This window comes from Trichogramma pretiosum, unplaced genomic scaffold (genome assembly GCF_000599845.2).
Source record: "Trichogramma pretiosum strain Unisexual culture from Peru unplaced genomic scaffold, Tpre_2.0 scaffold81, whole genome shotgun sequence".
In the NCBI taxonomy this organism is placed as follows: domain Eukaryota; kingdom Metazoa; phylum Arthropoda; class Insecta; order Hymenoptera; family Trichogrammatidae; genus Trichogramma; species Trichogramma pretiosum.
In genome coordinates this window covers 467,196-479,376 of record NW_019640793.1, presented here as the reverse complement: position 1 = coordinate 479,376, position 12,181 = coordinate 467,196, and the positions used below count along the sequence as shown (strand labels likewise).

At 36.7% G+C, this 12,181-nt stretch overlaps 1 protein-coding gene across 4 annotated transcripts in view; it reads left to right on the top strand.

The window, feature by feature from the left end:
- LOC106657396 (potassium voltage-gated channel subfamily KQT member 1) overlaps nt 1-12,181 on the top strand; it is a 102,906-nt gene that overhangs the window by 971 nt on the left and 89,754 nt on the right. The gene's annotated exons all lie outside the window — the stretch shown is intronic.

The following is a 12,181-nucleotide window of genomic DNA, read 5'->3' as shown; positions in this document are numbered from 1 at the left end:
AAGCTTGCGGTGTTCAACCGACAAAGCACGCGGTATTTTCATGCTTGTATATATACACACGCAGCCGAGACAAAGTCTCCGCAACTACTTCTATACGTGTATACACACCAATGCGGCGGCTTCGTACCGCAATCGTCGACAACTCATTCGATGCAGATTGACGAACCGATAATAGCCTTGTATTCCATCGCTGCTGCTGGTTTATTTCTTTCGAATTTTCAACTTCAGCCATTTGTACTTTTCTCTTTTTCTTCTTTTGCAATTATTTAATGTTCGGAATTTCGATTTGAAACTCGAAACATAAATCCCAGTGATGGAATGAATTTTTGTCGATAAATTTGAAGCGTACGCGATTTTGCAGATGGTCGGTTGCAAATGGCAAGTATTTTATGCTCACATTGAATGGTTCGAAAAGCAATTTAGTAAATGATGCTGCCGTCACCGATACATGTTGTTTCAATTTCTCTTAAAACGTGTAGAGTACTTATTGCCGTGAACATACGCAATAAACCAGGCTAAGCGGATTATTTTAGCCCGACGTCAAATTTCTTCATGTCAGAGAAAACTGTCAGCGAGAAAATGTACCCATGATATAACTATGCCTATATATATACTCATGCATGATAATAATCGAAAACATGTTTCTCGCTGAAGTATAAGATGACAATTGGAAAAGTTATCAGAGTACAAATACATCCAACGTTTAAATAAGTTTTTTCAGTCAAACTTTTTTCGTATTTTAAAATCAGTTTTACGTAAATTGAAGAGCCGATTCAGAATGGAAATTTGCAAAAACGTCGCAAAATCACATTTTTATTAAGTTTCTCAGAAAAATTGAAATATACTTGATTATTCAACATATTATCATCAGTTTTTAGTAGTTATTTTATTATGTTTTTCTTAAACAACATTTAACAAAGAAAAGTTTTTTTTTTTGAATGTATGTGTCTTAAAGCACTAAAAATTATTTCTAGCGTCTCTCCTTTCTCTTTGAAAAAAGTTTCTCAACTTTACAAACATCTTGCGAGAAAATGAAGGAAGTTTAGAGAGTTTTTAATATTAGAGTATAGCACCGAGTAGCCCCTTTAGTACCTCCGATATATGCCCATAATATGAAAGAGACGTCTGATCGAATTAATTGATGAGCAGTTTCCGAAGTCTAGTCGTAACATTGGTAGGGCTATCGATTTATTATACAGGTGACTTTTTCAAGCAAGTTTTCGTAATTAAACAATTAATAAAGACAAATTTAATAATAAAAATGATAAAAAGCACAATAAATAAATCAAAGGCTTGGTGGAAAAGCATAGCAAACAAACAGAGTTCACGTCTTCGACTAATATAGTCTGGTCTGCTCAGTTTGAAATCAAGAAAAAGTATAGACTGCTAACAAGCAAGTCTACAGGGGCCTCCTCAAAGATAACAGCTTGTGAAATCCAGAAGAGCAAAAATACTACACTACCCAAAAAACGAAAAGCATCGTAGAAGAAGTTGGGCACGCGCGGCTTATTTATAATAGAAGGAAGCTTGGAAAAAATCAAATCGCTGAATTGTTTAACGAGCTACTAAAGCAGTAGAGCAAAAGCCTAGGTAGAATTGGTTAGTCGGTACATATGTATAAATGTATCGATCAAGCTGGCATTGGAGGCACAGTTGAGCCCGCGAGCGTTATCCTACGTTGTTGATGTCGAGGGGAAAGCTTTCGCATATACAGTATAGACAACCATACGTGCGCGCGGCCCACGTGATGAGAATAAGCCATGCGCTAGTACACGACTCTTGGGTATGAAATATCCTCATTGACGATATCTCTCTCATAGCTTCCTGCTTTTGATGTAGCTTATAATGAGCTAGCCAAGTATAACTGTCAGGCAGCTACACATAATCAATCCGAAGGATCGTTTCGCATTTGCGTTCGGAGCACTAAACACGGGCTACATCTATGCATATATGAGCCGCGATATATACTGGCTGTATTGGTAGTTTACTCAAAGCGTCAGACTTTTTGTTACGTCGCATGTGCGGCAGCCAATCGCTATTTTTCATTTACCAATCAGCTTATATGCGCAGCAGCTTGACCGATGAGGGTAAAAACCACTGCGCAAAATTACATTATGCACATGCCAACCTTTTTTGGTGGCAATCGATTTTCTCCACTATATGAGCACGCGAATCAATCCTATTCGAAAGAGCTCGCTCTTTTTTCATACCGCAGACCACAGGGATTCCGAGCATGTGTGCACGAATGTATGGGTCGCGTGGGTTGACTGAAAAAATAAATATGTATATCCAACGCTTCAAAGGGATTCTCTGCCCTCCTTGCCGTGTACTTTGAGTATTATAACGCGAATGATATATAGAATGTGCTGCGCGTGACAGACATAACAATTTATACGTGTTATTTTTGTTCAGCATTGACTTGTATACGCGATGGTTCTTTTTCACCCTCTCACGGGTGCTCCGAGAAGCATCGGTTCTGAAACCCGACTTTCTTACAAAGTTAATTTTACAAAAACTTGAAATGGCCATGTGAAGAATACTTGTTACACGAACATGGAAAGAATAAGATTCAAACTTCAGACTAGCTCTTTAATCAAAATATGCTCGTGCTTTACTTTTTTAATAATTATATTAAAAATGTTTTATATAGCTCTATTAAATAATTCGATATTTTCATGTGTAAAACATAACGGAATCACAAAGACCACTGCACTCGTATATTGTTTCGTTTTTGTCCATACAGCTCCCTCCTCAGTATACAAACAAACAGCGAAACTAACTACTTTTTTTATTAAAAATTTTTGCTTCATTGCTTGAAAAGAGAGATTGAACAAACAACTCTCGCCCACTGGTCAACTACATCAAAACAGTAACTTGAAACTATATCCCAAATTATTCCGACATTTCTCTTCGCGTAAAACTTGAAGCTGTTATTTGTCAGGTTGATGAGTCCACTTAGTTGCCTACAAGCGCAAACTATCGTATATGAAAAAAGAAACAAATGGTAAAGTTGGGAACAAAAAAAATTTAACTTCGTAGGGCTGTCTCGATGCAACGGCCAATTAATCGACGAGAGTTACACAGCCTATTCCACGCATGGAGGCACGTGGGGGTGCATGTGTGACGTTGCGTCGTTCATCCTGCAGAGCGTGCGCAAAATTCACGTGTCGCAGCAGCCTGCACGATATCGCATAGCGCCACTGAGAAACGGAAGGCGAGAAAGATATAGGTGGAAGCTATCAATCGAAATTCGATCGCATAACGAGCCCAGCTGTACTCGCTAGATTGGAAAACGATACTCCCTCCCTGATTGTCAACGCGACGCGTGCATCCAATTATAAATGGATTTTACTTGATTTCGACCGCTCTATTCTGACGCTCCACTACTTCTATTTGGCAGAATATTTGCCATTAGATTTTTTCCGTTCTCGTTCGCGAACGATTAAGTTGATAAGATTGCGGGGAAAACTAGAAATTACGGAATCGAATTAAACATTATCGGATCATCATGTTTCACGCACGCGTACACGATTTAATACGTCTACGATGCGTAAATTACTCTAGGCTGGTGTAGGTATACGAGCTTAATTTTGATGAAATTTGATCGCACCGGACTTTAATTACTTTACTTGAGCTGCACTTGTAGGTACGCAAGGTTCAACTTTTTATGTCGAATTTTCAAGGCTTTTGCTCGTTGAACCGCAGAAATTTAGCACATAAAAGCAGATATGTTCCTCTCAAGAACTCACAAATCCGATAAATTCATTAGATTCTTCTTCGAGCCTTCATTTCATTTGCACACTGGAGATTAAATAAGTCTATTTTCCTAAAAAGTTGAAAAATACTCCATATTTTTGCATCTGGCAATAAATTAGCAGAGCACGAAATAAAAAATACACACTTATTCCTTTACTCAGACATAACATACGGCAGATTACCCGATTCAAAGGGTGGAAGAATAAATCTTATGAAAAATATATAAATCATTAAAAATAATTACGACTGAATATCATGTTTATTAACTTGTATCACTGGCAGCGTAGCTCGAATTTTGCGAATAGTTACCATGGCTGAGTGAAATTTGTCGAGCAGGATTACTCGTTGCCGTCACAGATGATATATGAATACAAGAGTTACGAGATGGACGAATAAAACTTATATGAATGCTGGGTCGTAAGCGTACGCGACCCAGCATACATATTCACACATGTGGCATACGCCCGTCCAATTTCACAGGTAATAGAGCTAGTCGATTATCACGTTCAAAATCCGTAAGGTTTATTCGTTCTAGCGTGCATGTGCAGCGCACACACGATCTCGTGGGCACAGTTACACGCTTTACGTTCTCGGCTCGTTTATGCATAAATATATACGTATCAAAGCGAGAACAAATACGGCGATAACACTAGAAGCACGAACGAGCTTATGGGGGCATGCCTTCAGCGAATAGTATGAATAAAACAGTTTTTATAATTCGTATATGCACAACAAACGCGGACTAGAGCTGGCCATGCTTGTACAATGCATTAATACCTCTTTATGCGTGCTGTACGCAACTTTTTTACGATACTGCTGCCTCCAGTTTTCTGCACTTAAAGTTGAGCAAAAAAGTATTGCATAGGGCTGAAAAATTTCCCTCCTGGGTCATCAATTTTTTAAGCTTTTATACGTTTATATAAAGCTTCCGCTTTAATATTATAGTGATAAACAATGTAACGAGTTTGATTGCTCACATGCATACTTTTTTGCTTTTAATACATTGTTACAGTTGAAAGTAACATTTATACTAAGCAAATACAACATATAGATTTTGCTTTTTCCACGAGAAAGCTCTATTATGGTCTCAAAAATGAGTTTTTAAAGCAAACATCGCAGGACAATTTCATTTACATATTTGTAAACTATATTCCATTCCCAGTGAATTACTATATGCATGTGTGTATTCTTCTCGCTTCTTGGCCTTTTGACTAAGATTAAAGTGTCATACCCAGCTGCATTATACTGCTAAAGTAACTGTCTAAACTGCATTACAGTCACACAAGCAATTTTTTTCGTCTGCGAACTTTACTTGAAAATGAATAATTTATGAAGGAATAATGATCGATTTTGAAATTAACATTTCATCTAAATGTCAAGTTTTTTTTCCTACTCCACCCCTTTCGGACACTCACCGGTAACTGCCGCTAAGCGTTGCGTCGGTGAGGCCGGGATTAGTTAAGCATTTCTGCTACTTCGATGTTAGTCGTTTTCATACATCCTCCATCCGTAGCATAGTGATATGCGACGAATGTCAAGTTTGTTTAGCAATGTATGGATGCATGTATACAAAAAACACGGAGTACATGACTTGTCCGCGATCAAGGGTTGTTTTCTAGTTGAACGACTTATTTCTTGCTGAATTTTCCAAGCACGCGTGTGAATTATGTGCGGGAACAGCTTAAAAACTGCATAAGAATTTGAATAAGAATAAGAAGTATATGAAAAAGCAAACTAAAGTACACGTAAGCTGTTGTGAGCTAATGGAATTATGTAAATGCTAAACTTTTCATGATCATTGAAACTAAAATGATAAGTCTATTGAACGACTCCACCAGCTAATAAAAAAAGTCGACACTTCTGTTTGAGGACAAGCCTTTTATTATCTAATTTTTATGCCATTTTCAAAAAATTCTCTCATTAGTTATGTTTATTTACCAAAAATTTGATTACCATAAATACTAAAAATTAAACCAAGAACTTCCTTATCTTGGATGAGAAAAATTCTTGACTAAGGGAATGCTAACATTTAGAAATTAGAAGAAAACTCGATAAGAACACAAAATAAAGTGCTTTTACCAGATTGGCAATTGTTCATCAGCCTCGCACCTTTCAGTTTCCATCTTGATCTTATTTTATAGTTTACATGTTTTCAACGTAAAGTCACTGAGAATATTCGAATGTCTTAACGAGAGTGGAATATTTGAACACATAAAAATTTAATAGTTTTGATTTGCCATCTAAATTTTGTTGAAATGCACCTGTGTCCTTCGCATCGTATGAGTGTGCGAGCTTACGTACAGAAGAGAATAAAAAAAATTGGCCCATTCCCTATGCGAGCTCATCAACGTATGACTAATATTTAGCATTGCGGGCGGGCTTTGTTCATTTCTTTGAGTTTGCATATTAGCATGGAAAAGTATTAAAAACTCTGCTATTCGAGGGCTTTCGAGCGCGTTGCATTATCAAATATTTTTTTCTGAACGTTTATTTGTAATAAAAATTAAAGAAATGAAAAAATTGTTTATGAAAGGTCAAGGTGCTCCAATCATGATAAAACTAATAAATAAAAATGCGCAAAGCACAAGACTTTAACGACCCTTGTAGATCCCGCGCAATATAAAAATTGATTTCAGTAAGCTGTAAAGGAAAAAATCGATGCAATCCATAACTTTTAAAAATATGTACGCTCGTATCTAACGTCGATGCACTAGGCAAGTATTATCCAATAACAAATACGAGATCATCTCTTGACTCGAGGAGTATTTCAATCTTAAAAAGTCTAGCGAGCTTGCTCCATGTAGATTGGAAATAGCTGCTGCTGCTGCTACTGCTAGCGCACAAGGGCACAGGCATATCGGGCAGAAGTACGTCGATACATTTGAGGGTTGCTTTGAATAAAGTATGAGCGCACATATAGTTACTAGTTGATAGACGGCCAGGCATCATTCATCGATACAACCGCCTCCATACATAATGGAGACGCGAAGGGTAGCTTGATCGCGCGCTTTGCAGTTTAACGAGTGCGTGCAGCTAACTAAAACTTTCCGCCAGCACTTCCGTTTTCTCAACGCAGCGACAATTTACGCATTGATTATATGCTCGGGTTGTTTTTTATGAACTTGAAGCAACTACACACAGCTAGTTTTTGCGTGTGGCAATGAACTCTGTGCGCGCTTCATTTACGCCTATTTTATAGTCACATGAGCAAAACGCGCAAATGAAACAATGGAGCCACGCGAGAGCCGACTGTATATCACAGCCTAGAGTATACTACGGCGATCGAAGCATCCTTTTTGACATGTTGTATATAAAGGACAGGAGGAAACTCCCGAGAAAAAAGAGAGACGAAGCAAATTGAGTAGCGACTTTTTTATGTAATCTATATACTTCGTGCAAGACAGATAGTTCCTATCAATAATCCTACACATAACTTCTATGCTGTTGCTACGTTTGACACCCTATTTTCTCAATTTCTCTCTCTCTCTCTCTCTCTCTCTTTCTATTTCTCTTTCTTTTTATATTTACTCAAACCTTTTCAATAAGATTTATTCAATAAAAGTGACACTGTCTAAATTATTATATGAGTGATTCTGACTAACTTTTAAAATAACGCCTAAAAAAATTTTTGATGAAAAATTTAGCGGCACAGTATCCGGAATGAATTTTTCTTGAATATTATCAACAAAGAATCCCAAAAATAACTTTGGGCTTTATTTTCCTACATAGTCCATTTGGGAAACCCGATTTAAATGTGGGTCAAAATAAAACTTCTTCAAATTTTCGAATGACACCGATCTAGATGCGCTTTTGATATGTTATAGTACATGGTAAAAAAATCCTAAAGCCAAAATTTTACTCCCCATCCCCCCCTCCTACCCCCTCCACCCCTATAAACGTCCATTCTTTATTTATATTCATTCTGAAGCCCTGAAGTAATTAAAAAATCTGAAAAAATTCATAATAGTACATATCAACAAAACTAAGCACCTTGAATTTCTTCAGATTTTTCGAGGGCTTCAGGCCTTCAGATAAAATAATTAAAAATTTGGAAAATTTATATACGGCGATACGAGCCAATATCAAACTCGAAAATTTTTTTCTCTGTTTTATGCATTGAAAAACATGACCTTAAATTTCTTTGGATTTTTTCAAGTTTCCTTATGCACTTTTTGAAGCGAAAAAACCCCTTTTTCTTTCATGTGTTTTCATGTGACATTACTTATATCATCCCGCACATAATTATCTACGTAGGCGAATTGCGTAGTCATTATAAATGAATTAAATGTAAAATTTTTTTTTTACGGCCTTGCCCTTGATGATATAGCAAAATTTTTTAAATAAAAAAAGAAAGTGTGTGAAAAAAAATTATTTGTTGAATAATTTATTTATTCATGATAAGAAAAAAATTTTTCATGAAAAAAAATATATTTATAAAAATTTTTCATGAAAAAAAAAAATTGTTTATAAAAATTGTTTATAAATTTCCCATGAAAAAAATTTTTTTTATAAATTAATTAATTTATTCATAGTAGAAAAAAATTTCATGAAAAAAAAATTTTTTTCAAAAATTTTTAAGTGATTAACGCAGGATTATCGAATGTTCAATCCAGCGTACAATTCTTATTAAATAAGGGACAGAGTTCTGGTTGGGCTCATTTTGTTCGTCTTTTCCAGCCCTTTTTAAACATGTATACAGATATAAAAAAAAACAATAGTCCATTGTAAAAAATGAAAATGTATAAAAAAAGCTAAAAGTTCAAATAATCCAGTACGCGCGGAAAACATTCTGGGAAATTTCCAATTTAGGAGGATCAAGTTCAGGTCACAAATTTTTCTAAAGTATGTGAATAAAGGAAGGTAACATGATAATTTCAGATCATTTGGTTAATAGTCCATTTTTTAAGAAGCTATCGAAAATTTATTTTATTCGCAGTACGTTTTTTGACTCAAGAGTAAAATCGATTTTCAAACGTGCGATACAAAAAGGACGGGCCACCAAAACGCTCAAAAATAAAAGTGTAGATCTCTCAAGTCTTCTTAAAGACCCTGATAAAATTTCAGAACTGTGCATGGTAAATTACCTGACTTACACATCAGTACGTGCAATTTTAAAAGTTAGTCAGAAACACTCATATTCGAAAAATAGCAGGAGTTGGTGATGAACATCAATATTTTTGCATGGATGAAAAAACTTGACAGGCATAGAATGAGTCACTTAAGGAAAAAAGTATAGCGCGACACAAAATCTAATTAGCTTGCATTTCCGTACATGCAAGAGCCAAAGTGTTCCCGTGATGCATTTTCGGTAAATCTTGTCATCTTCTCAAGCTAGCGAGCGAGTGTAAAGACGTTTATATATAGATTCGTGCCAGTGTCGAGGCAAGAGAGACGCACCTGTCCTCTGGACGTCGTGCCACGACGACGACGACGGCGGCGGATGAATTTGACACTTGGCAAGGCGTGAACAGGAACAAGTGAGACTCACCTACTTCCCAGGTGAGTAATTACTCTCGGTTCAACGATCGAGTCTCTTTAGTCTTGATTAATTTTGTATTAAGTGATGTGGACTCGAAAGTGAATAAAAGGATTTTACAAAGCATTTTTCAAACAAAAAAATTACTTGTTGTAGTTATACATTTTGTAGGATTATGATTACAAAGGAAGACTCGATTACTACAATTCGAATCTTTTTTTGCAGCTTCAAAACTGTGTAGTGTGAAAGGCAGCACGTAATTTTTTTTTTAAGTGAGAAGTGCACGAATCATTTTGTTAATAGATATACATACGCAGACTTTTAATTGAAAATGCAAATTTCGGTCTATGCAAATTCTAATAGTACCGTAGCTGCAAAATTATTTCGAATAATATAACTCCGAGTGTGAGAGCGAGTAATATTCATACACTCAGAGTACAGACAGTACGATGAATTATTGATTGGCATGCATGAGCGAGCATAATTTTAATGGCGAGTAATTGGGAACGTATGGCGCGCGCGCGATATTTACTCATTTAATCGACTCTGTCATTGAATATGGCTGTTAAAAATGTAATACATTGTTTATTAAAATGTATCACGCTACCATGAGTTCGTATTGATTTGTGTTATCACGTTATCTTTTCCTCCACAATAATAATAAATAAACATAACGAAACTGTTGTTGTGAAATAACTGTCGAGAAATAACAGAAATATAAGTTAAGAAAACTAACATATTTTTCATTGTTCTCCTCAAACTGCCGTTGATATACAAAAAGGAACTACTTTCATACTGAAAAAAGTAGTAGTAGTAGTAGTAGTAGTAGTAGTAGAAGCAAGATGTGCTGCACCTTGCTTTTTAACTCCGCTGTGTTTTTTTCACCTCCTTACTCGCACTTTATTGGGTCCCCATCGGGATCGTGGTGTGACATTACTTCGGTGGGGATCCGAGGCTGAGCATTCCTACTACTTCGATGTTTTTCAGTTTACCTACGCTTAGTTATATACGGTGTTTTAAGGGTTCAGGAACCTGCGTCTTTATAGTGAATCTTCCCATGCTCGCTGGGCTGCGCCTTCCTGTGAATGTGATTTTCGCTTCCGACGCCGCACCGCTATTCGGAGTTCCTGAACTCCAAAGGGCTGATTCCTCAACCAAGGTCCTATATTTACGACCTTATCAAGCGAAAAATCGCTAATGATATTTTCTCAAGATCGAATCCGCATCCTCAGCAACATCGTTGACTTAGCAGTCAATGAGAGCCGTGGTGTATGTGAGTGTGTTTGTATCTGTTTTGATTGAAATTAGTCAGGGTAAACTCAGCGTTGACTATTACTTCGGTTGGTTTCTCTAAACAAACACTTAACTTACAACATTTTCATCTGCATAACAAATAATGCTTCCATCCATCATCATGAGTTAGGAAAAGGTGGGGACCGACTTTGGAACCTACGTTCTTAAGCTCCAGACCAAGATGTATCATACGTCAGTTTTGCATCAACCAGATTGATTGATTGATTGATTGATTGCTTTTATTTGATCGGACCGTGGGGATTAACCCCATGTGGCCCAGAAGATTTTACAGTTGAGTATACACATTAATTTTTATAAGTTGGCATAGAATGGTAGTAGTTAAATCACACAAACTGCTACAAGAAAAAGTTTGAGCTGGAATAACAATGTACAATATTTACAAATATCTAATTTGGAGTAACAGTGAATAATTTACAAAAATTTGTGCGCACACATTTCTCCGTTTGCATTATACTAATCAAGAGTAAGGAGATCAGTAATAGTGGCAGGTATTGGTGTGAGGTGTTCCTTGATACAGCGTGAAATCCAGTCACGCTTCTCGCAAGAAAGGAGATGATTGTAAAGGTGAGAACGATGATTGAAAGATGGATTGTGCAAGTTGACTTGATATGGCAGTGCGTTGATGGATCTGGTGGTTGACATGGAAAATGAATTCTCAGATGTAAGAATTGGCAAACGTAATTTTCATTTCATTTTTCGAGGGATCTTTCTCGATTACAGAGCAACTCCTGTAGCCGCATACTAGGCACATCAAAGTGCCGTAAACTTCAATAATCTCCCACGTCGGTAAATGGCACCTTCTTTTTTGTTTCTTGTTTACTTTTCCTTGATTTGTATGTAAGATTTTTTTCAAGTGCGTCTTGCCAGCAGGGGGAGTTTATTTGGGTCACGTCACATAACATCGGATTGTCTTCCCACACAGAATCTTCTTTTGTCAGCTCACAAGATGCAACCGCACGGCAAATATAGTCGACATGGAACCCTTACTATGTGCCAACATTCAAGCCAAATGTGTCCTCGGTGTGTGTGTATGTGTGTGTGTTAGAGAGAGAGAGAGAGAGAGAGAGAGAGAGAGAGAGAGAGAGAGCAAATTGTAAGAGTAACGCGGAAAATTAAATGTAAACGTGATTCAAATTACGATTTTCTTTCTATTCGCTCAACGCGACGCGTTTTAGTAATAATAAAAACGAATAAGCAAGGGCAAAACCAATCTGGTTTTGCGTCAAACAGAGCGTATACAAACAACAAACCGGAGTAATAATTTCACATCAAAGCGAGTTGATTCGTGAAAACAATAATTGAAATGCTACGATTCAGCGGTGTACAGGCAACTGTTGATTCGTAGATCAATTTTCATTTGATCAAAGCAGCTCAAGAGAGAGAGAGAAAGATATGAAGTTAAGAATGTCATCAATAGATGACTATATACCTATGTATATGCGGACTTGTCGATGCAATAAGGTAGCTGTAAGAAAACGCCCGTCTATAGTAGGTCGTCTTGGCATCTCTCACGTACGCATCTACATTTCTCGTTCGCTCCTGCTCCAGCACCGACATTCCTCCATTTGATAATGTGCATCCACCTTATATATTAGTATGAGTAACAAAAAAAATGAATAATGAGAATTTTACACT